The sequence below is a fragment of the Dermacentor andersoni genome, chromosome 9, assembly GCF_023375885.2.
Source record: "Dermacentor andersoni chromosome 9, qqDerAnde1_hic_scaffold, whole genome shotgun sequence".
Classification (NCBI taxonomy): domain Eukaryota; kingdom Metazoa; phylum Arthropoda; class Arachnida; order Ixodida; family Ixodidae; genus Dermacentor; species Dermacentor andersoni.
The window spans coordinates 100,038,717-100,063,139 of NC_092822.1; positions in this window are offsets into that span (position 1 = coordinate 100,038,717).

A 24,423-nucleotide genomic window follows, 5' to 3' on the forward strand; every position below is an offset into this window, starting at 1 on the left:
AGTCCTGGACTTCCTGAAAGATGTTGTCTTGCATGTTCTTAGCCCCACATGTTCGTAGCGGGTCCTCTCTTCAGAGGATACCGCTGTGATAGCTCTTTCGTGTAGCACGCGCCTCTAGGCCCTTGTGTTTCAAGGGCTCTGGCGAGGCAGCAGTGCTCCAAGTAATTTTACTATCTTATACATTTTCCATTTTGCATCATTCTCCTACGATGGATTTTAATGGTCATAGTTTTCTTCATAAATCATCGCCATAATTTTATAGCACGTAGATTTTACGCAGTTTACAGCGACTATTTTTAGGCCACTTTACAGCCAAGCCACATCTTCCATAATAAATCAACATTAACACTTGTCATGGCGCTCTTTGGCCAAACCTGGCCCTTGCGCCACTAAACACAACACATCATCATCATCTACTCTTCGGGAGAAGTTTGGTTTCTTCGCTCGTCCCGTGAAGGAAGACAGCGAACGCAAGAGGGCGAAGGCAGCGAGGGCTCAGGTTAGGCAAGGGACCACGCTACGGCAGTTCGTCATGCTCTTTAAACGAACGTCGCTATATAATGCAGGAGCCACCAAACAAGCATCTAAGTGTAAAACCTATACATCAGCAATGTGAGTGTTCTGCTCTTCGAGGCACGAGCAGCGTATCGGCGCACTGTCGTGTATCAACGGTGCGATTATCCGAAACCGAAAGTGCTGGCGGTGATGTGCCGGGCGTGCGGAGCTGCGGCTGCAGGAGCCTCGCACCAAGCCACAAAGCGGGAAGTGCAGTTTCTTCGGCCGACAACACTTAATGCGTGTAGCTTGTGAATACTTTACTACAGCTAGCAATACTTCGCCGTTAGGGTGAAATGATTTTTCGTTGCTTTTCTGAAAGCCTTGAAATAAAAGGCGCGCGCTTCATGAAAAATTAATAATTGCAATGTTGAGCTTACTAAAGTTTCGCCGTATTCTGGCATTGTCTGTCATATGCGTTTTCTTAAAACTTGGAAATCTATTGAGGACTTGTCAGGTAGGAAATGCGATCCGCTTGCTCATGCGCTGGCTCCATCAGCGCAGTGCATCGTACTCGACAATGAGAGTATTCATTGTTGTGTGGGCGCTGTATTGCCCATTGATTTTGTATTTGGTATTATATATAAGTACCGACATGAGAGAGTGGATGGTGTCCTCATTCCAGGACTCCACTGGCCATGGCTGCTCGACGTACTTGCTGGACGAGAGCTTCTTGTCCCGCCAGGGTATCGCCGCTCAGCTGTACCTCCCACCGCTCAAATGACGTGCTAGGCGTCTTTAAGTGTTGAGGTTTGCCCCCGCACCCCCACGAGATGTGGAAGAGTGTAGGGCGTGTGTCGCCGCACCAGGGGCAGATGCCGCGATATGTATTTGGGAACATTTTACTGTATCTGTGTAGGTTTGAAAATGTGTTTGTCTGAATAAGTCGGAGAGCTACGGCATCTTCAGTGCTGAGCTTTCTTTGAGTCGGAGGATAAATCCTGCGGTTGAGTCGCTGGATCTCGAGTCGGTCGCAGTAAGCCCACGCCGACTATAGCTAAAACGGGCATAAAAGCAATTAAAAAGAAATAACAGTGAATCGTTCTCTTCCGTTAACGTACTCATTGTTGTGTTAGCGCTATACTACCCATTGCTTTTGCATTTCGTCGTGTGTATACCAGAAACTATATATACCGACATGAGACCACACCAACTGTAGCTAAAACGGGCATAAAAGCAATTAAAAAGAAATAAATAGGTATTGAAACAGCAACCCAAAAGCAATTTCAAGAAACAAGCTAATTAAAGAAAATTCGAAGGCGTAGCCGGCTAAGTGTCGCAAAAGGATACCGTCAAAAATACACTTTACTTGGCTTGAGAAAACTAAGCACGGCGAATTGCGTATATCCAGGATTCTCGGGAATTAAGGGTTAAAACCGGTGCCTGTGATGCGCAGCTGTGGCACTGCTGCTTATTTATTGCAATTGAAGTGAACTAAAATGAGGGAAGCTGCTCCGATACAGACACGCTGAACGTCAGCCCCATCAAGTAGGCATCCGTCCAGTCGTTGTGACGTTTCCTGTTTGACAGGAGGTGGGCAGGGCAGGAGGCGTCAAGGCAATCGTTTCCAAAAGCGGCGACTACGTGAGGGCCTTAGGCACACAGGTGAGGCTATACCCACAATAAGGGCAGGCGAAAGAAGGAAAATCATGGCACAGAAAAAAAAAATTGAGAGGTAATCGAAAGGAGGACGATGAGAGTTGAGCACGCAGTTAGAGCCATTTCGCACGGGGAAGTCCCGCCATAGTTGGCATAAACAATGGAGATGGTGAAAATGAAATGTGCAAAAGAAACGTGAAGGGACAAAAAGAAAGCAAAACATGAGGAGTTAATCTGCATTTGGAAGAATCGAAGAGACAGGAGTGGGAGTGGGAGGGACGGAAAGAATCATGATATACAGAAACTGCAGGAGCAAAGCCCGCGATTTCTTAGTTCTTAGCAAGGTACGGCAGGTGTCGCCTCACGAGCACACGTTGGAGGCCGGGAGGTTGAACCGCTGTAAGCAGTATGGTAAATGCCCGTGCCCCGTGAAAAGGTGAACCAGAGTATGATTAGGAGAGAACCAACCTGGAATTTCGTGCATGCTTCCTACCCAGTTATAAATGGTGGTGTTTTGTCCTTCGCGCTGCCAATAACCATGCCACTGCCTTCGTGCGATTTGAAAGCAACGCGCACGGGCCAGCTTCAGCGAGGCATGACGGTCGCGAATTGTGCCAGCGATCGCCGCGAACGATGGAGCCGAGTCAGCGAGCACATTACCAACATTACAGTCCCTGTGGCCAGGGAAGTCATAGAAGTAAATCATAGGCCCTCCGAATGCTGGCGAGAGGAGCACCTTCTTACACTGCCCGACGAGCGCGTCCCTAAAGCGGCAATTCGAAGGGCGGTCACTAAGGACAGGGAATCGGTGCAAATGGTTGTGTCTGTTTTGGCCCCCAGGATTCCACAAACACAAGTGCCTCGGCGAAAACAATGACCTGAGCGTTGTACGCTCTAGTCACATTAATCACCCGAAACTTGCGGACAGCAGTCAATCGACTGTGCGGGTCGAACACGACAAAGGCAGCGCCCGCCACAGTGCTCGGGAAGGTGCCGTCAGTGTAAACACGGTAGCCCGGAACGAGAGAAATTCAAGTAGCCCGAACCGTAATCCGCAGGTTTATCGTGGGTGATGCGACCGCTGATCAAGATGGTGTCGAATACCATTCGAGTGCAATATATTTTGGCCATAGTGTGTTACTTGTGGACCGTTTATAGGGAAAGTTATTTACTCAATCTGTTGAGTTCGACAGTGAGCGGAGGAGAGTTAGCCAGAACGTGTAGTGCGAATGTTCTAGTAGTGTCGATGGTAAGGTGCGTCGTTGGGAAATCGGGCCACCGAACTGGGCACGCACATGCAATTACAGGAAGCAGAACCTGCCTGCGTAAGCGACGTAACATCGCTGGATGCATGGCGAAATGCCTGCGAATAAAATACAGTAGTCGCGTAACCAATACATCGGATTTAGTCTTGAGGTAACCAACACGGGCAAAAAATTCAGTTTGTCATCAAGGACCACGCCGAGAAGTTCAATGTGATCTTTGTGTTTTGGAAGGCGGCGGTAATCGAATAGACCGACGCCGTTTTTATGTGCCTATGTGCCCTTTGATGGAGGAGAAGAAAAATAACTTTTGTTGACTAATATTAGCCTCGTTTTCACGGACCCAATCCCAAACTAAGGTTACGACAGATTGCTCTAGAGCCTGCGATTGCAATCGCGACGAGGCGGAAAGAAGGGCAATAGTGTTGTGTGCATACGCTTGGATGTGCACGCCCTTTGAGAGACATAAGTGAAGAAGCGAGTGAACAACGACATTCCATAATAAAGGGTTTATCGGCGAGCCCAGTGGGCTTCGTATCGAAGGGCGGGCCGATACCTCGCCGGCGTTTACACGAAATACAACACTGTGGCCTGTCAGGAACGATTTGAGAAGATTATATCGGTTCGAGGGGCATGGATTCCCCCGTGAAAAGAAGAGACCCTCATCATGCCACACACTCTCAAAAGTGCCAGTGAAGCCCAACTAATTCAAGACCGGCTGCGTTTTCACCCCTTTCAGTGCACATAGTCCCCACTTCAAGACGTTCGGGGCCAGAATGGCAGTCCGCGCATGCAGAAAGCCAAACTGGTGAGTGTGTATGAGGTTTCTAGAATGTGAAAAATAATAGAGTCGGGAATTCAGTAATCTTTCAAATACTTTACCGAATAGCGAGATAATGACAATGGGAGAAACGTGAGGAGGACGGCCTGGTTTTGGTATAAAAATCATGCGACCTTCCTTCCAAAATGAGGAAAAGTGCCCTATTCTGAGTCCGGCGTTAAGTGTGATTGGAAAAATTGAGGATGTAAATGAAACAAATTTGGCACACAGATGCCGGTGATCCCGTTCCCTCCTGGTGCCTTGCGCGAGTTCCCCAGATATAATGCACGCTCTATTTCTGTAAACGTTGGAGGATGGTCGTCTGTTACTCGCTACTGAATCTCGCTACTGCCTGAACGCGACTGCGGAAGTCTGTGTACGCTGTAGAATCATCCAAGGCCAGGTTCAATTATAATAGCGGTGCGGCCGACTCCAAAATAGAGGAGGTAGAAGCGCCGTCCGGGGGCTCAAGCGGCGGATGATGTGTCACAAGCGAGAGCTTTGCAAATTTTAGGTAACATCATTATCATCATCAGCCTGGTTACGCCCGCTGCACGACAAAGGCCTCTCCCATACTTCTCCAACAACCCCGGTCATGTACTAATTGTGGCCATGTTGTCCCTGCAAACTTCTTAATCTCATCCGCCCACCTAACCTTCTGCCGCCCCGTGCTAGGCTTCCCTTCCCTTGGAATCCAGTCCATAACACCAAATGACCATCGGTTATCTTCCCTTCTCATTACATGTCCTGCCCATGCCCATTTCTTTTTCTTCATTTCAACTAAAATATCATTAACTCTAATTTGTCTCCTCACCCAGTCTGCTCTTTTCTTTTCCCTGAATGTTACACCTATCATCCTTCTTTCCAGAGCTCGCTGCGTCGTCCTCAATTTCAGCAGAACCCTTTTCGTAAGCCTCCAGGTTTCTGCCCCATAGGTGAGTACTGCTAAGACACAGCTATTCTATACTTTTCTCTTGAGGGACAAGGGCAACCTGCTGTTCATGATCTGAGAATGCCTGCCAAACGCACCCCACCCCATTCGTATTCTTCTGATTATTTCCGTCTCATGATCCGGATCCGCCGTCACTACCTGCCCTAAGTAGATGTATTCCCTTACCACTTCCACTGTCTCGCTACCTATTGTAAATTGCTGTTTTCCTCCGAGACTGCTAAACATTACTTTGCTTTTCTGCAGATTACTTTTTAGACCCACTCTTCTGCTTTGCATCTTCAGGTCAGTGAGCATGCACTGCAATTGCTTCCTGAGTTACTAAGCAAGGCAATATCATCAGGGCATCGCAAATTACTAAGGTATTCTCGTTTAAATTTTATCCACAATTCTTCCCCATCCAGGTCTTTGAATACGTCCTGTAAATACGCTGTGAATAGCATTGGAGAGATCGTATCTCCCTGCCTGTCGCCTTTCTTTATTGGGATTTTGTTGCTTTCTTTATGGAGGACTACGGTGGCTGTAGAGCCGCTATAGATATGTTTCTGTATTTTTACATACGGCTCGTCCATACCCTGATTCCGTAATGCCTCCATAACTGCTGAGGTTTCGACAAAATCAAACGCTTTCTCGTAATCAGTGAAAGTTATATATGAGGGTTGGTTATATTCCGCACATTTCTCTATCACCTGATTGATAGCTTGAACATGGTCTATTGTTGAGTAGCCTTTACGGAATCCTGCCTGGTCCTTTGCTTGACAGATGTCTAAGGTGTTCCTGATTCTATTTGCGATTAGCTTACTAAATAGTTTGTAGTCAACTAACAGTAAGCTGATCGGTCTATAATTTTTCAAGTCTTTGGCGTCCCCTTTCTTATGCATTAGGATTATGTTAGCGTTCTTCCAAGATTCCGGTACGCTCGAGGTCATAAGACAAATTTTAGGTAACACTCTAGCACAAACAATATGACTAGTGTCGCACTCTTTTATAATCGACCTGCAGTGAGACAGCCTTTTCTCCTTGCGTGTGAGGAGCCTCAGCGAAGAAATGCATGCCCCACTCGGAGCATAGCCTGATTGCACTAGCGCCGCCATTGCCACCTTGACATTGGCAGGATATCAATTGTAGGCGTTACGAAACAAGCTCCAGATGCACACATTCAACTGAAATTCCACGAAGTGCGGTTAAAATATTCATGCCAACAATTTTACACTGACGCATTTGTCTCATGCCGGCGTGTCTTACGTAGCAGTTGGTCAATCCCTCACCGAATGTGACATTTTACTTCCCGAAATGAGTATCTTCACGGCTTAGGCGTATGCAGCATTGTCGGCTGTCAAACACATCAAGAAAAGAAGAATACAAAAAGCTGTTATATTAAAGTGCACCTTAGGTGTCGTAAGATCCATTATGTCATGCACTAAACATAAAAATCCTGCGCTTAGCGATATTTATTCCGTTCTGTGTACATTGTACATCTCTACCAAGCATATCTCACTATGCTAAGCATCCGGCCATAGAGTTATTCAGGGCAACGTGCTTGCCGACGAAACCGCTACATCAATGGCTGCAAAAGGCACAAATTTCTATGTAGCTTACCGTCCTATAGTCTTAAAACATTTCCTTCGAAAAAAGCTAAGATGCTGTTGGCACACCTCATGGGACACTGCACTAACTAATAAAGTCATTCGGCCACAATTTGCAAAGGGTCAGCCCTTGTCGAGGACACGACAAACCGAAGTAAACATGCGTGGACTAAGAATTGCGCTTACATACAGCATACGCTCACAATTGTTCACTACTGGTGGGTCCCTATCTTTGGCAAGTGTGGCGAGACGTTGACTCTCCTGCACGTATTGCTTGAAAATCGGGAAATGGGAGCTGAAAGAAAAAAGCCTTTCTTTTACCTCACCGCCAGCAACTTTGACTTCATCCAGCAATGTTCCTCGGCAAAGACCCACTTTTTAATAGCAAATCAGTCATGGCCTTTTTGAATGACCTTTGTTTATTGCATGAGAAGAGAGGGAGTTAACCGAGTGGCCCGATATTCATTAATCATATCATAAAAGCCAACAATGACAACAGAGGGTAAATTATTGTACTTACTATTGGAAATAAAGAAATTACAAATTAATGCAATTGAAAGTGAACGAAAAATACACTTGCCGCCCGTCGGGAACGATCCCATGTCTTTGCATTACGTGTGCGATGCTCTACCGATTGAGCTACCGCGGTACCGTTTTCCGATCCCCTTTCTGGGGTATTTATGTGTTACTGCTAGAACTAACCCTGGGAGTGTTAGCCAGTGGCACCAGTCGCAAACCGTGGCGGCGGGTGTGGAATATCCGGCAGATGTTCCACATCCCTACGTAAGGCGCGAAGTACGCGCGAAGTACGTGGGACACTAGCGCGAGATTGTCATTTTTATATTTTATTCTGACAACCAGTTCACAACATATATATTATGTTCATAGTTCTCTTCACACGCCATTCTTTCAACACATATGCCGTATCTTTTACGCATTCGAAAGCCTATATGTTAGGCCACTATGCCAAGCTACGTCTATACGATTGTCGTATGCCTCATGTGACGTCTGGGTGCTCATTGGTCATTTTGGCCCTTGCGACATTAAAACTCCACACATCTACGACACCAATGCGGACTTTGTGAGTGCGGCTCCAATCGGGAGCAACGTATTGTGTTTCATTTTCACTTTCCTTTTTCTCACAATTTTCTACAATTCAACATCATCTAATTTATGCTATATTTTCCTTGTCTTCATTGTCTCTAGGCTTGATATGGTCATCCTCGTTTCAGGTGTTGTTGAGGCCTAAAAGAAAGGTGATCGAAAAGATGCTTTGACTGAAGGGCTATCTAACTACATGGGAAAAGAGAAATCCTTTTTCTTGGCAACCACTGCCAAACATAAATAAAACGGTTGCGTTTTGAAAGAAAGTCATAATATAGTGACTGTGGACAACGAATTTTCAATTTACGCCATCACTTTTTAATAAACATTATTAGAAATTGCAAATTTGTCCGAAACAAAATAATCAAGTTTAAAACTGTGCAACTCTGCAGTGAATAATTTTATCACTATCGTGGTAATCGAATCTTATAGCACATCTAAAACTGACAAATTCCATGTGCTATGCAAGACTGAAATACACCAGTAATATGTCAGTAGGACTCTTAAAAAACCCTTGCCGATATTGCACCGAGATAATAATTCTGCCAGCTTCGGATGCTCTGACGGATGGAGTTTACGTAAGTGTGATATCTGCTGTTGTTGCGGAACTACAAATTTGTAAATTGGTGCTTCTATTTTGATTTTTCCAGCCATATCAATTTTTGTAAGCTATAATGGGGAAGTTTTCGGCCCTAAATAAAAGTTCTACCAACGGTCACTACAATTTCATTCTTGTCTCTCGAGTACAACAAATTTCATGAAAATCGGCCAAGTGGTTATCTGTGAAAAGAGTTTTTATGTTGCACGTGCGTTTGAACGGCCGGCATAGAAGCTGGGAAACTGCTTAAGAGGAAGCTTGAGCTCGCGTGCTCGTATCTGAATACACGTCCAAGATGAATTCGTTTTTCTAGGCGAACACTCCACTGAATTTGAAGATATTTGTTGCATTTAAAAAAAAAACTTATGATGTAGTGACGGTCCGTTTCGAATTTTTCGTTTAGATCGTCAATTTTTTATTAAACATTCACAAATAGTCGAACATTTTCAGAAAATGAAACTGTTATGCTAACAACTCTCTAACCAAGCAACAAGAAAAGACATCACAATTCTGCGAATTGCATGTGGTAGTACATATAAAGCGGACAAAGTTTATGTTACACATGAATCTAAAAGAGTCAGTTATATGGAACTACAGGTTTTGCGGAACGCTTGTACACAAAGTAACAAATTCATGTAAGATATAAATTGTACATATCGAGTTAGTAGGCTTTGAATGATCTAATGGATGCCGTATGCAGCACCGCGATATCTGTTCTTGATGCAGAGCTATTAGTTTGTTCACTTCAATCTTCCATACTTTTTGAACTTTAGAATTTTTGGAAAGATATTAACAAAATTCATGCCCTAAATCTAGCTTCCGCTTCGGACAGTCACTATATTTTAACTTTTCCTCTCAAATGCAACAAATTCCATTAAAATCGGTCCAGGGGTCACTTCACAAAAGCGTTTATGCGTTTTACATGTATTTGAATAGGTCGCGTCGAAATTGAGCCCGAGCTAAAGCTTCCCCTTAAAGGGACACTAAAGCGACGCAACAAATCAGTTTAGACTAATAAAGCATTGTTGGAGAACACAGCAGGCAGTCATTTCAAAATAATAGTTTGATTATTAGACGAGAAAATGAAGGTCTAAGTATCAGTATTTGAATTTCGTGCATTAACGTCAGTGTGACATCAGGGATTCCAATGTATGTTTTCGGATTTGGGCCGCGTCGGCTGAGTAAAGGTTACTGAAACTTGCCATGTTGAATATCTGGTTTCTTTAGAACACAATGTAGTCAATCTGTGCGGCGAATAATGAAGTAGGCCCTAGAAGATGCTATCAAAATCCATGTCCCGCAGGGGCGTCTGCGTCAGCAGGCGTTTGGTGGGTTGCGACACAACGTACCCGAGCACACGAGGGTTGGACACCCCGCGTGTAGCCGTGCGCGGTTTAGCCATTTCCGGGGAAAGGGGGATCCTGAAGGTTGAGCCAATGCCGAGTGTTCGGACCTTTATGTCCCTTCGGCGGAGGTAACACACCTCTTTGGCCTCTGCTTCACGTAGACTGCACCCCCGGACTGACCCACCCGGGGGACGTCGGTACTTTCCTTTTCCTGTCTCTCTCTTCCAACAACATTCGTCTTTTCCTTATTTTCCACCTTTCCTATCTTCTTCTGGCTTACCTTTGCTTCCAATTTTTCCAGGCAGCAAGGGTTAACCTTGTGTGAATAGCCAACCTTGGTTATTTCATATTTGGTTATAGTGGTAATTTACAGCTACCGTTTGCAGGCCGTGTTTCACAGGTCGTACAGCGTCCCCTTGTAGGACTCCACGGTGGGTGGCTGGCCTTACTGCCGAAATATCAGATATCTTTATGGATAGCTCGTTTCCTCAACTACCTGATTGCCCTGAGAAAAGAGGTCGCACCGATGAAGTTTTTCAGTTTTTCGGACGCCAAGTCCACAAGTTCCCACGTTTCCATGGAGTTCACTCGGAAAAACCCGGCAAACCCGTGCGCACCATTTCATCTTTCCTTGTATCCAAGACTTTGACTGATGTTTTGGGAGTGACCAGTATGGCAAGCGGCGATCTCCTGCTGGAGCTCCGCGATAAGAAGCAACACGAGAAGCTGCCGAAACTAGTGTCATTTGGGGAGTCCCAACTAACAGTAACCCCGCACCTTACTATGAAAACCACCCGCGGCGTTGTGTGGGACGATGACTTGCTGGAGCTCACTGAGACTGACTCTTGGAGGGCTTCAGTGAACATAATGTAATGAATGTCAAAAGAATTAAGAAGAGGCGAGATGGCAAAGAAATCCAAACCAAGCGCTTGATAATCACCTTCGGATCAAGTGTCCTGCCCGAGTCAATCGAGGCAGGGTACATTAATCTCCGTGTTAAGCCATATGTGCCCAATCCGCTCAAATGCTTCAAATGCCAACGTTTCGGCCACAGTTCGCAGAGCTGCCGTGGCCGTCAGACCTGTGCGAAGTGCAGTGCCCATGAAAATACTTCTGAAGCTTGCGAGAACAGTCTGCACTGTGTAAACTGTGAAGGGGAGCACGCCGCATAGTCGCGGTCGCGCCCATCCTGGAAGAAAGAAATAGAAATTGGGACGACAAAAGTGAAGGAAAATATCAGTTTCAAGGAGGCGCGCAGGCGGGTATCCTACCTGCCCAAGAACACATTTGCCGAAGCGACGCGTCAGGGGGCAGCGCCACAACGGTCTCTGGCGGCTGTCCGACTCACACCCAGTGAGACGGCAGAAACGCCATTCGCCCCCTCGGCTGCTGCAGCTAGCTCTGCTACGCCAACCCAGCAGAAGGGGCCACCTACCTCCGGGCAGGTGCCCCCAAAGGCCTCGTCCAACGTGCCGAGGCCTTCACGCCAAAGAAAGCGCTCGGAAGAGCGCGTGTGCAGCGCTTCGCAAGAGGCGATGGACACAACCACCAGCAAGACGGCGCCACCAGCGCCTAAGGAGAGGCGAGGCACTCTCGATAGCTCCAAAAGAGACAAAACTCCGGTCAAGGCGCCTGAAAAAGGCCCGTGAGCGAATCCTCGTCTCTTCAACGCACAGCACCCAACACATATAGCATAATGGACGCACAAATACTGCGCTGGAATGTGCGAGGACTTCTGCATAACCTCGACGACATTAGCGAAATAATACACAAAGACAATTCGAAGCTGCTGTGTTTTCAAGACACACATCTCAAACCTACCAATACAAATTTTCTTAAAAACTACACCATCTCCCGCAAAGACCTTGTGGAAGCTAATGCCTGCGGCGGTGCAGCAATAATAGCCGACAAGGCGGTAGCTTGCCGACCCGTCGCCCTTAACACACCCCTTGAGGCAGTGTCACTTCAGGCTATCCTTTTAATAAAATAGTAACTGTGTGTCCCCTATACATACCACCAAACCAGCGTCTTTAAAAAACAGACATTTATAACCTCATTCACCAGTTTCGCGAGCCTTATATACTCGTGGGAGATACTAACGCACATAACACAATGTGGGGAGACTCGCGATGCGACGCGAGAGGTCGACTTATTGAAAATTTCCTTTTAACCACCGGTGCCTGACTCTTTAATAAGAAAGAACCAACGTATTGTAATAGACATCATAACTCGTACTCATCAATAAACCTGGCGATCGGATCAGCTTCTATCTTTCCTGATTTAGAATGGCATGTAATTAAAAACCCATTCGGAAGTGATCACTTGCCAGTAACGCTGAACTTTGTCAACAAACATGACTTACATCCACACTTCCCTGGCTGGAAACTGGCCTCAGCTGACTGAGAACGTTTTAGGGAATCATGGGATTTTATATCATGGGATTTTATAGATAATTTTACTATAGATCATGCTGTTTCATATTTCACCACTTTTATCATTGACGCCTTTGAAAAGTTCATTCCTCAAACAAACGGCACTTCATCCACGAGACGGGTGCCCTGGTGGAAAGAGAGGCGCGGAAGAGATAAAATAAAGCCTGGAACAAACTGCGTGAAAGTCCTACAGCGGAAAATCTTCTAGAATTTAAAGAAGTTCAATCACAGGGAAGAAGGACGCGACGACTGGCAAAGAGGGCAAGCTCGCAAAGCTTTTTCTCCGGTATAAATTCATATATTCAAGAATCTAAAGTGTGGGATGGGCTGAAAACTCTTAAGGGTCAAGAAGTTCATCCGTTACCCCTAGCAAACAGTGAAGCAAACCGCTTCGAAGACCAAGCTGACGCCTTTGGCGAACACTTCCAATACGTTTTCAGTTCTAACCATCACCCCAGGCGTTCCCAAAACACAAACAAATAGCAGAACACAAGGCAATCGACCGCAAATGCAGACAGAACTAACCCTTCAACGCGCCTTTTAACATCGCCAAGTTGAGAGCCTCCCTGACTGCATGTCAGAGCTCCGCACCTGGATTGGACAGGATCATGTACGACATGATTAAAAACCTTCCCAGTGATACTCAAATTACTCTGCAAGCACTTTTTAACGCAATATGGGCTGCAGGACACCTAACTACCGCATAGAAAGAAGCCCTGGTCGTTCCCATTCTGAAACAGGGCAAAGACCCCGCATTAGTAACAACTTACCGCCCAATTGCCTTCACAAGTTGCATATGCAAACTTTTTGAAAAAATGATAAACCGTCGACATTTATGCTTTCTTGAATTAAATAAATTTCTTGATCCGTATCAGTGTGGTGTTAGAGTAGGACGATCTACAACCGACCATCTAGTGCGCATGGAAGCAAACATTCGCGACGCCTTCGTGCATAAACAGTCCTTCTTATCCGTGTTCCACGACATCGAAAAGGCATACGATAGAACTAGTCGCTGTGGTATCCTGCGTGACCTATCGACGCTGGGCATCCGCGGCACTAAGTTAAACGTCATAGAAAACTGGGGTACCCCAGGGAGGCGTACTGAGCTGCATGCTCTTTGTAGTTAAAATGAACACGCTTCGTAAAACATTACCCCCATCTATTTTTTATTCCGTCTACGTAGACGGCATACAGGTAGGTTTCAAATTCTGCAACCAAACAGTCTGTGAGAGGCAGGTACAAGATTGCTTAAACAAAGTCTCCAAGTGGGCAGACGAAAACGCGTTCAAAGTGAGCCTCAACAAAAGTTCTTGCGTTCTTTTCACCAGGAAAAAAGGGCTTGCTGCAGATCCGACTGTTGAAATATATGGGCAACGAATACCCGTAAACAATGAACACAAATTCCTAGGTGTTATACTTGACTCCAGGCGTACATTAATCTCACACATAAAATATCTTATAGCAAAATGTCTTTAAAACAATGAACTTACTTAAAATCATATCCCACACAACATGGGGTAGCGACAGAAAATGTTTATTGAATCTGCACAGGAGCCTAGTTCGATCACGACTGGACTATGGTGCCGTGGTATACGACTCTGGCGCCCCGAGCGCGCTAAAAATGTTAGACCCCGTCCATCACCTGGGTATCCGCCTGGCCACTGGCGCCTTTAGAACAAGCCCTGTCGAAAGCCTATACGTAGAGCCAGATGAGTGGTCACTCCATTTTCAGAGAAAATACATCAGCTTCTCCTACTTTCTTAAAGTGCGCTCTAATAAGGAAAATCCGTGTTTCACGACAGTAAACGACTTGACGTGTGAAAAAGCTTTTCCGTAACAGACCCTTCATGAGAGTTCCTTTGTCACTGCGTGTAAGATAACTTAATGAAGACACGGATGTCCCGATACTCGAACATCGCCAAATGGCTCCTGCAAATCGATTACCGCCCTGGGAGTGGCAGGTGATAGAATGTGACATATCCTTTGTCGAGGTCTCGAAGCACGCTCCTGAGCTTGAAATTGCTATGCATTTCTGAGAGCTTCAATCGAAGTTATCCTGGTACGAATTTTACGCAGACGCATCCAAATCCCATGGTGGCGTATCCTACGCTGCTGTTGGTCCCTCTCTTTCTGCATCTGACGTGTTCAACACCCTAACAAGTATCTTCACTGCAGAAGCCTATGCAGTGCTGTTTGCAGTAAAACATATAAAGACACTGAAACATTACAGAGCAATAATACTCACAGAGTCGTTAAGTCTTGTAAAAGCACTCATTTCTTTACAAAAGCATTCAAATCCCGTCTTCAATGAACTCTACACACACTTATGTAACATCTACTTATCCCATAGACATGTACAAATATGCTTGGTTTCTGGCCAATGTGCTTGCTGACGAGATGGCCAAATCAATGGCATCGCAGGGTGCTCGTTCTGCTGCAGTCCCTGCCACAGACATGAAGCCTTTCCTCAGAAACAAGCTGCGAAGCCACTGGCAACGCTTGTGGGACGCAGAAACGAGTAATAAGCTTCACGTAATTAAGCCTAAGTTAGGTTTCTGGCACCTCTATCACAGCATGTTTACAGGAGGTATTCAGAGACCTGGATTGGGAAGAATTGGGGATAAGAGTAAATGGAGAATACCTTGGTAACTTGCGCTTCGCTGATGATATTGCCTTGCTTAGTAACTCAGGGGACCAACTGCAATGCATGCTCACTGACCTGGAGAGGCAGAGCAGAAGGGTGGGACTAAAAATTTAACTGCAGAAAACTAAAGTAATGTTTACCAGTCTCCGAAGGGAACAGCAGTTTACGATAGGTAGCGAGGCACTGGAAGTGGTAAGGGAATACATCTACTTAGGACAGGTAGTACAAGTGACTGCTGATCCGGATCATGAGAGTGAAATAATCAGAAGAATAAGAATGGGCTGGGGTGCGTTTGGCAGGCATTCTCAGATCATGAACAGCAGGTTGCCGCTATCCCTCAAGAGAAAAGTTTATAACAGCTGTGTCTTACCAGTACTCACGTGCGGGGCAGAAACCTGGAGGCTTACCAAAAGGGTTCTACTTAAATTAAGGACGACGCAACGAGCTATGGAAAGAAGAATGATAGGTGTAACGTTAAGGGATAAGAAAAGAGCAGATTGGGTGAGGGAAGAAACGCGAGGTAATGATATCTTAGTTGAAATCAAGAAAAAGAAATGGGCATGGGCAGGACACGTAATGAGGAGGGAAGATAACCGATGGTCATGAAGAGTTACGGAATGGATTCCAATGGAAGGAAAGCGTAGTAGAGGGCGGCAGAAAGTTAGGTGGGCGGATGAGATTAAGAAGTTTGCAGGGACAACATGGCCACAATTAGTACATGACCGGGGTAGTTGGAGAAGTATGGGAGAGGCCTTTGCCCTGCAGTGGGCATAACCAGGCTGATGATGATGATGATGATAACCTGATAAATGAGCTGCGGGAACCCTACCTTCTTGTAGGTGATTTTAACGCCCACAACACGTTGTGGGGAGAGGCGCGCTGCGACGCAAGAGGCCGACTTATTGAAAATTTTATTCTGACCTCTAATGCCTGCCTATTTACTGAAAAGGAACCAACATATTACAGCCTTCAACACAATTCATATTTATCCATACACCTAGCAATACGCTCTGCTTCCCTTCTGCCTCATCTTGAATGGAATGTCATCAAGAATAATTTTGGAAGTGACCACTTCCCTATAACTTTAATATCAATAACGCAACATGACAACCCTCCCCGGTTTCCCATTTGGAAATCACCATCGGCTGACTGGGAGCATTTTAAAGAATCTACTCATTTACCACTTGATTTGATAAACAATTTTAGTATAGAAGAAGCTGTCGCATATTTTACTGCTTTTATTATTGATGCTGCCGAAAGGTTTATCCCGCATACAAATGGTGGTTCACTTAAAAGACGTGTACCTTGGCAGAATGATGACTGTAGAAATACGCGAAAGAGGCAGAATAAGGCATGGGGAATATTGCGTAGGTCGCTCAATGCAGAAAAACTTATTCAATTGAAACAAATAAAGTCACAGGGGTGGCGCATACGGGGTCAGCGAAGAGAGAAAGTTGCGTGAGCTTCCTTTCAGGCACCAGTTCTTATACACTAGCGGCGAAAGTTTGGAATGGCATAAGAAAGCTAAATGGGCAGCAAATAAATCCATTGCCTTTGGTGAACGATCAAAAAAATACCTTAGAAGAGCAGGCACATAGCCTAGGGGAGCACTTTGAGCGGGTGTCACGCTCAATCTGCTATTCCCAATCCTTCCTTAAGCAGAGAGAAATAGAGGAACGAAAGCCAATCACACGAAAATGCACACAGAATGAACCGTATAACCAGCCTTTTAGTACTGTCGAGCTGAGAGCCGCCTTGAACACATGCAGAAGCTCTGCACCGGGACCTGACAGGCTCATGTAGGACATGATCAGAAACTTACATACTGACACACAAGTCACACTACTCGCAATTTTAACACAATTCGGGCTGCGGGATACCTCCCATCCACATGGAAAGAAGCGATCGTAGTTCCTGTTCTGAAGCTGGGAAAAGACCCCTCCTTTGCGCAAGTTATCGTCCGATAGCTCTAACCAATTCTCTGTGCAAGCTTTTTGAAAAAGTGATAAGTCGCAGACTTATACATTTGCTTGAGCTCAACAATATGCTCGATCCATATCAGTGTGTCTTCAGAGAAGGGCGGTCGACAACCGATCATCTTGTGCGCATTGAAGGAAATATCCGCGATGCATTTATACATAAACAGTTTTTCCTTTCGATATTCCTCGACATGAAGAAGGCGTATGACACGGCATGGCGTTACAGGATCTTGCGAGACCTGTCGGAAATGGGCATACGTAGAAATATGCTCAACATAATTGAAAGCTATTTCTCAAATCGTATCTTCCGCGGGAAAATTGGCAACGTATTATCGCGACATATTATACAAGAAACAGGAGTACCCCAGGGAGGAGCACTCAGTTGCACTCTCGTTATCGTTAAGATGAACACACTTCGTTCTTCACTGCCACCAGCCATTTTTATTCCGTCTTCGTAGACGATATACAGATAGGTATCAAGTCCTGCAACCTTACAGTGTGTGAAAGACAGGTACAGCAGGGCTCAAACAAGGTGTACAAGTAGGCAGACCAAAATGGACTTAAAATCAACCCCCAGAAAAGTTCTTGTGCTCTCTGTACAAGAAAGGGAGGTCTCGTCCCAGATCCTTGCGTAGAACTGGGTGGATAACAAATACCTGTGAGCAATGAACACAAATTCCAAGGTGTAATACTTCACTCGAGGCTTACTTTCATCTCACATATAAAATGTCTTAAAGCAAAATGTCTAAAAACTATGAATTTACTTATAATCCTATCCCACAAAACACGGGGTAGCGACAGGACGTGTTTAGTGAACCTTTACAGGAGCCTAGTTCGATCAAGATTAGATTATGGTGCCGTTGTATATCACTCTGCCGCCCTGAGTGCGCTAAAGATGTTAGACCCCGTTCGCCATCTCGGTATCCGCCTGGCCACTGGCGCATTTAGAACAAGCCCTGTCGAAAGTCTATACGTCGAGTCAGATGAGTGGTCCCTCCATTTTCAGGGAACATACATCAGCTGAACGTATTTTCTCAAGGCTCGCTCTAATATGGGACATCCGTGTTTCACAACTGCTAACGACTTGACGTGTGAAACACTTTTCGGAATAGACCCTCTATGAGACTTCCTTTCTCACTGCGTGCAAGAGAACTTAGCACGGAAATGGATATCCCAGGTCTCGAACATCGCATAATGGCTCCAGCTAAGCTATTACCACCCTGGGAGTGGCAGGTGATAGACTGGGACATATCCTTTGTAAAGGTCACAGAGCATGGTTTTGACCTCGAAATCGGTATGCACTTCCGTAAAGTAAAATTAAAGTACTCCGGCTGCGAATTCTACACAGACGCGTCAAAATAAAATGGTGGCGTATCTGACGCTGCTCTTGGTCGCGCTTTTTCTGAATGTGACGTGTTAAAGCCCCAAACAAGTATCTTCACTGCAGAAGCATGTGCAGTACTGTCTACGGTAAAACACATAAAGAAACTAAAACTTGACAGAGCAATCATATTCGCACTCGTTAAGCCTTGTAAAAGCACTCATTTCTTTACAAAAGCATACAAATCCGGTCTTCAATGAACTCTACACACACTTATGTAACATCTACTTATCACATAGACATGTAGTGTTATGCTGGCTTCCTGGCCATAGGGGAATCGAGGAAAATTTGCTTGCTGACGAGATGACCGAATCAATGGCATCGCCGGGTATTCGTTCTGCTGCAGTCCCTGCCACAGACATGAAGCCTTTCCTCAGCAACAAACTGCGAAGTCACTCTCAACGCTTGTGGGACGCATAAACCAGTAATAAGCTTCACGTAATTAAGTCTAAGGTTTCTGGCACCCAACAGCGAAAACACGAAGTACAGACGTCCTGTTCACTAGACTAAGAATAGGACACACGTTCGGCACTCATAACTTTCTCCTGACCGCCAACGATCCTCCAAACTGTGGCAGATGCGGTGACAGGCTTTCTGTCCTCCACGTCGTCCTGGAGTACGGGAAGGCGAAAGAGACAGGAGAAAACATTTTCATTTGTATACAGCCATCACATCCCTTTGCATCGGGCCATGTTTCTTGGTGTAGAACCGCTTTTTAAGACCAAAGCTGTCCTCGCTCTCTTAAAAGATGTTGTGCAACATGTTACAAGCCCATTTATGTCGTAGCGCATCCTTTTTCAAGAGGATATCGCTAGGATAGGTTCTCTGTATAACACATGCCTCTAGGCCCTTGGGTTTCAAGAGCCCCGGTGAAGCAGTAGGGCTCTAGACAATTTTGTACATCTAGAGAATCACATATTTTATATATTGCATCATTCTTTCTCAATGCATCTTAATGTTCATAGTGCACGCCGATAGTCATTCCCATATTTTATTACTAGTACATTTTATGGAATTTGCATCAACTCTTTTAGGCCCCTTTACAGCCACGGCACATTAAGATCACAGAACCCATCAGTCCACTGCGAACTCTTTAACTTTAACATGGTGCTCTGTGGCCACACCTGGCCCTTGCGCCTTTAAACATGAAATATTCATTCATAATACGCTTTTCTCTCGCTTGCGCTCGTCCTGCAGAACCTACAACTGTAGGTGTAGAACCTAACAATCGTGATGTGGAAAGATGGCGTCGGCCGGCCGGCGTAGATCTGCTTTTGCAGTCATACGATCGAGTTCAAGGGGGTCGTGGTCATGCTGCTTTCGTCACACACACGTACGCTGGCGACCCGCAGCGGCAACAGCCGAATTCGAACGTACAAGTTGGTTCCTCTCGTAAAGAGCACTGTATAGTCAGGTAACCTGCGAGATGCTTCGCAGTGCTTCACAGATTCCCGCAGTGCCTGGGATCTGCACAATTTTCCGCTTGCGCCTGCTACTCATGCAATGAGCCACTCTTTTTGTCTAAGGTTGTTAGAAAAGTTTACCATAGCGCTATATATCGCTAAATATAGTGTGTCTTGTTGTCGCATGCGCGCTAGCGCTGCGCCAGTACACATGTGGCACGGTTTAGGTGATACATGCAAACCAGCTGGCAGCTGGCGGAGACGGTGGAGGAAATCGTCGTGAGGCACGTATGGTAAATACTTGTTCAATCGATGTTCTGATGGGAATCGGGGAGGTATTTGAATTGTTAAATAAATATCTGCCCGCACGTAGCGTCAAGGGTTCAACAATATCTCAGACTTGCGGCGTTACATCGGCAAGCTCAAGCGCTGTCTTACACAGAACGTTGCGTAAGAGATCATCGTCGATGACTAGAGCTTCTGTTGAAGTCCGTCACATTGTAGGTGCCATGGCTTGCCAGGTAGACGTCCCGGTTCCTGTTCCCTCGTGAACTGGCGCAACCAACCCCGGGGAATGGGCCATGAATAGGGCGGTGATGACGTGAAACACACAGGGACATAGGAGAAACTATATCTTCTTTTTCTTCTGTTTGGTATATATTACAGTGAAGCTACATATGGGGGGCTAGCTTGAGAAAACAAATTGCGTGCCTTTATCAAGCCGCGTATAACGAGAATTAAGTGCCCTTTCCCTCTATCTTTGGGACATGTATTCTTTCTTCAGATAGGCAAGCGGCCAGCCATTCTAGTGCCCCGTGCCACTCTGTATGCGTCAGCCTTCGGGAAAGAAAGTAGGCGTTAGGCACAAGAAGGAAGGGGAGGGGACGAACTGTTGATTCTTATTTCGCGCGAGTGTTCGTCGCTGGAAGGGCTGGGAAAGGGCGCGTGCAGTTCGGCAAGCTAACATTGCCCTAGCGATCTTGTCAGCAGTTGCACTTTGGACTTGCTAGGGGAACAACATGCACAGTTCACTCTGAGGAACAAAAATGTGCCCTCAAAAAGCGACAACCAAAGCAGTTTAGTAGAGTAGTTTGCTGGGCCAGTAGGTGCATGGTGAACGTATAATGGTTTTCAGCAAGTACGGACGCGAGCACAAGTAAGTAGAAACGGAGAGCACAACGCGTTGTCCTGTCCGTTTCTACTTACTTCTGCTCGCGTCCGTACTCGCTGCAAACTATTATACGTTCGAAAACGAAAGCAACAGCGCAAATGCGCACGGAAGCGATGAGAGGCCGCGGCCGCCTACGCACAGCAGCGGACGAGCCGGGACCATCGAGTATGTGCCGCACAGACAAAAGAAGGGAACGTCGTCGAGAGGGTCTACGTCCCTCCGGCTATATGCAAAGGAGACATTGAGACCTTTGTAATAGACGCCTTTGGTGCAATCTTATCTGTCGAAAACGAGTCAACCGTCACATTGGGAAATTTTAACGCCAACATAGGGCGCCCCGACAAGTTGATTGCATCCTTGTTGTTGGAATGGTGGGGATTTGAGTGCTACACCGACGTTAATGAACCAACCAAGTGTCATAGGTCGTGTATAGATTTAACCTCTTGGAAGAACGTTTGTAGCAGTACAATACAACCGATCATGGTGTAGCGCAGCGACCGCAAAGTTAAGGGCACTGTGGTAACTTATGAGACAAAATAAACACGATAAGGGCCACGAAGTTACGTGCATGTGTCTTTATTCAGTCAATACAGCAATAACCATATGAGCATTCCTGCGATACCCTATAAAGCATTCATTGAGACAGCGACCGGTTTGGCGAATATAACATTTTCCAAAAGCGAGGGGAATGCTATACTCCCCAAGTACGTACGCTATGCGCCATAGTGACCTGTCCAATGACCTAGTGCAATAAGGTTTCACAGCGCCTCAATTAGTTGGGTGACAAGTACTGGGTACGTGTTGTGTTTTCAGCTCCGGAAAAACTGGGGGGAATGCGGTGCCTAGTGAACGGTCAAAAGGAGATGCCAGCCGGGTAAATAAAGCCTACCGAAGCCTTTGTTGAATGCGAAGTTGTTGTGCTGTATAGCATTCTCCTCGCCTATGCGAAATGTTATATTTGTCAAATCGGGCACTGTCTTAATGAACGCTTGCTAGTGCATAGCAGGAATGCTGCTTCACAAAGTGCCGGTGGTTATTTAGCCGACCACATGCGCCTTTGCTCGCACAAGCCAGCATGCAAGGTGTTTTTCTAGTAAACGCGTGTGTTGCACAACTTTGGCACTTTGAAAAAAGGTGAATTTTTTAAGCTCCTTTTATCCTTATTGAACACGGTTAGTGCGCCAATGCGCCTTCGATGGAGCTCGAAAATGAAAAGCAACTTCTTTATCTCAGGGCAAGCGTGCGTGTCGCGGCAGCTAGATAGGCCGGGACATTTGCAACCATTTGGGTAATGTGAAAGTTTTGCCTTCTTTTGGTGTTTGCCGCCTTTCATTGTAGCTTGCTTCAAGGAAATATGTTTGAGCGGTAGCGTGTACTTGCGGTGCTTCCCTGTATAAATTAAGCCCTGTTTTCCGTGGACTAGCATTCTTGTTGTCCCCCTCTGCTTGTCGCTCTTCGTTTGTGCGCTGGAACGCTGATTTAATTGTAATGCTATTCACCACCAACTAGCCCAGGTGTCCAGGCTTAGCGCTGTGTTCCCACCACTTCATTGGCGTTGAAACGACAGGCAGCGCAAAAGGTGAGTTCGCTCGCTGCTGTTGGCACTATCTCGACAATGGTCGTATTATACGGGACGGACGGAGGTAGGGTTTTCTCGTTGAGCAGGTAGAAAAATACTTACGCATTAAAAAAAAAAAAAAAGACGAATAGATGCTTTAACCGGCGTGGTTGCTCAGTAGCCATGGCGTTGGGCGGCTGAGCACGAGGTCGCGGAATGGAATCCCGGCCACGGCGGCCATAGTTCGATGGGGCGAAATATAAAAAACACACGTCTGCTCAGATTTAGGTGCACGTTAAAGAAACCTCAGGTTGTCCAAATTTCCGGAGTCCTCCGCTAAGGCGTGCCTCATAATCAGAAAGTGGTTTTGGCACGTAAAGCCCCCTAATTTAATTAATTTTGATAGATCCCTCGGCCTCTCTCGCACATTTCTGTTGTTGCCGGCGGTCGGTGCTTCGCATGCAGAGATCGGACTTGCGATCAAGCTCCAAGCTCACTTACACTCGTAGCTGCAAATAACATACGAATACCTGAGCTTATTTCGCTGAAATCTAAGTGAGAAATTTATGAACATAATCGCTTTTACGCGTAAACAAATCCTTAATGGGTAAATGCGAGAGGCCGCAAATCATTATCATAGGAAAAAAGGCGAATTCTTCTTTTACCGTCTTAGTACTCCAGGTTGCGCAGAGATGCCACCGCGTTCTACGACACTGTGCAAACTTTCGGAGAATAATTTTTTTATTTGTGTCTCTGTAAACAAAGCCACAATTTGTCACATTTGTGCTCAGAGTTATCGCCTACTGCCGAGAGCAGTAACATATGCAGCCCAGATTCCCATTTTGCGGCGATTCGGAAATTTTGTTGCACTGAGGTGGCATCGAATGGTGGTCGTATACTAAAATATTGGGAGCCTTGCCAAAGCAGCGTCTACTGTGTTTAGGGGATAACTATCAATCAATCTTTATTTAGCATTCATTCATTTATAAAAAATGCACGCTGGGACAAGAACTAAAAGCTGCTTTTTTGCAGCTTGATAAGGTTCTTGCCCGTATTGGTGACAACCGGGGACATCATACAATAAAGTTTGTACAATTTAGTGTCTCCATTGTACAAATGTATGAGTGAAAACGTGTAAGGCAAAATGTACAATCAGTGATACCAAGCGGTGTGGTTAGTGTGTAGAAATGACGTATTGAATATAGAGTATATAAGAGAAATACGTATTTATTTTGAATTGCTGAAAAATTCATCATATAACGTTCTCTTAACGTATAGAAACATAGATAGCAAATGAAGGTGTGCATAAATGTCATGCAGGGGACGTCCCATATGCCAAGATATCATCAAAACGTAAAACCACCTAAATAAAGGAGGTAAATAGTGACTTCGCCTATCCAAAGAAACGTTTAAAAATTGTTACTCAGTTCGAATTAGGAAGTCTGATATCGTTCTCCTAGTAATGTCAGTTATCTGGACACCATTATCATGAAGTTTATTTAATAAGGATGGGTGGCCATTGGATCAACGATTTGATCCATAATTTGTACGGGAGAGTGGCGGCTGCCATCTCTTTCATTCCCTAATGCTATAGAATATATCTCTTGGTTCTGTTAGGTTTAACAACTCCAAGAACGCTTCATTGTTATACCTAAAGTACCTCTGGTATTTTAGGGCAAGGTTACCGTCATATAAACTTGCAAGACAAATGATAATAAACTTTGAAAATAGTTCAGATATATGTGCGTCTAATTGCGCGTTTACGATGTGACGAACATCGTTTTTTTATAGCAGTAATCATTTTCTAGTATTTTGCTTTGCCGTGGTACCCCACAAAATGTGGCAAAACAATAAATGAGATGAGAATAGTGCATTATCAAGGATCAGCTTAACATTAGATGGTATCCTCTCACGGAGTCACAAAGCACGCCGCAAGCTTTGGCTAAACGGGTTGATAGCTTTTGGACTGCAATGCTTATTTCGTGGGTAGTGCGTAATTACGGGGTTCGTTTAACGAGCATAACAGACTGCAACAG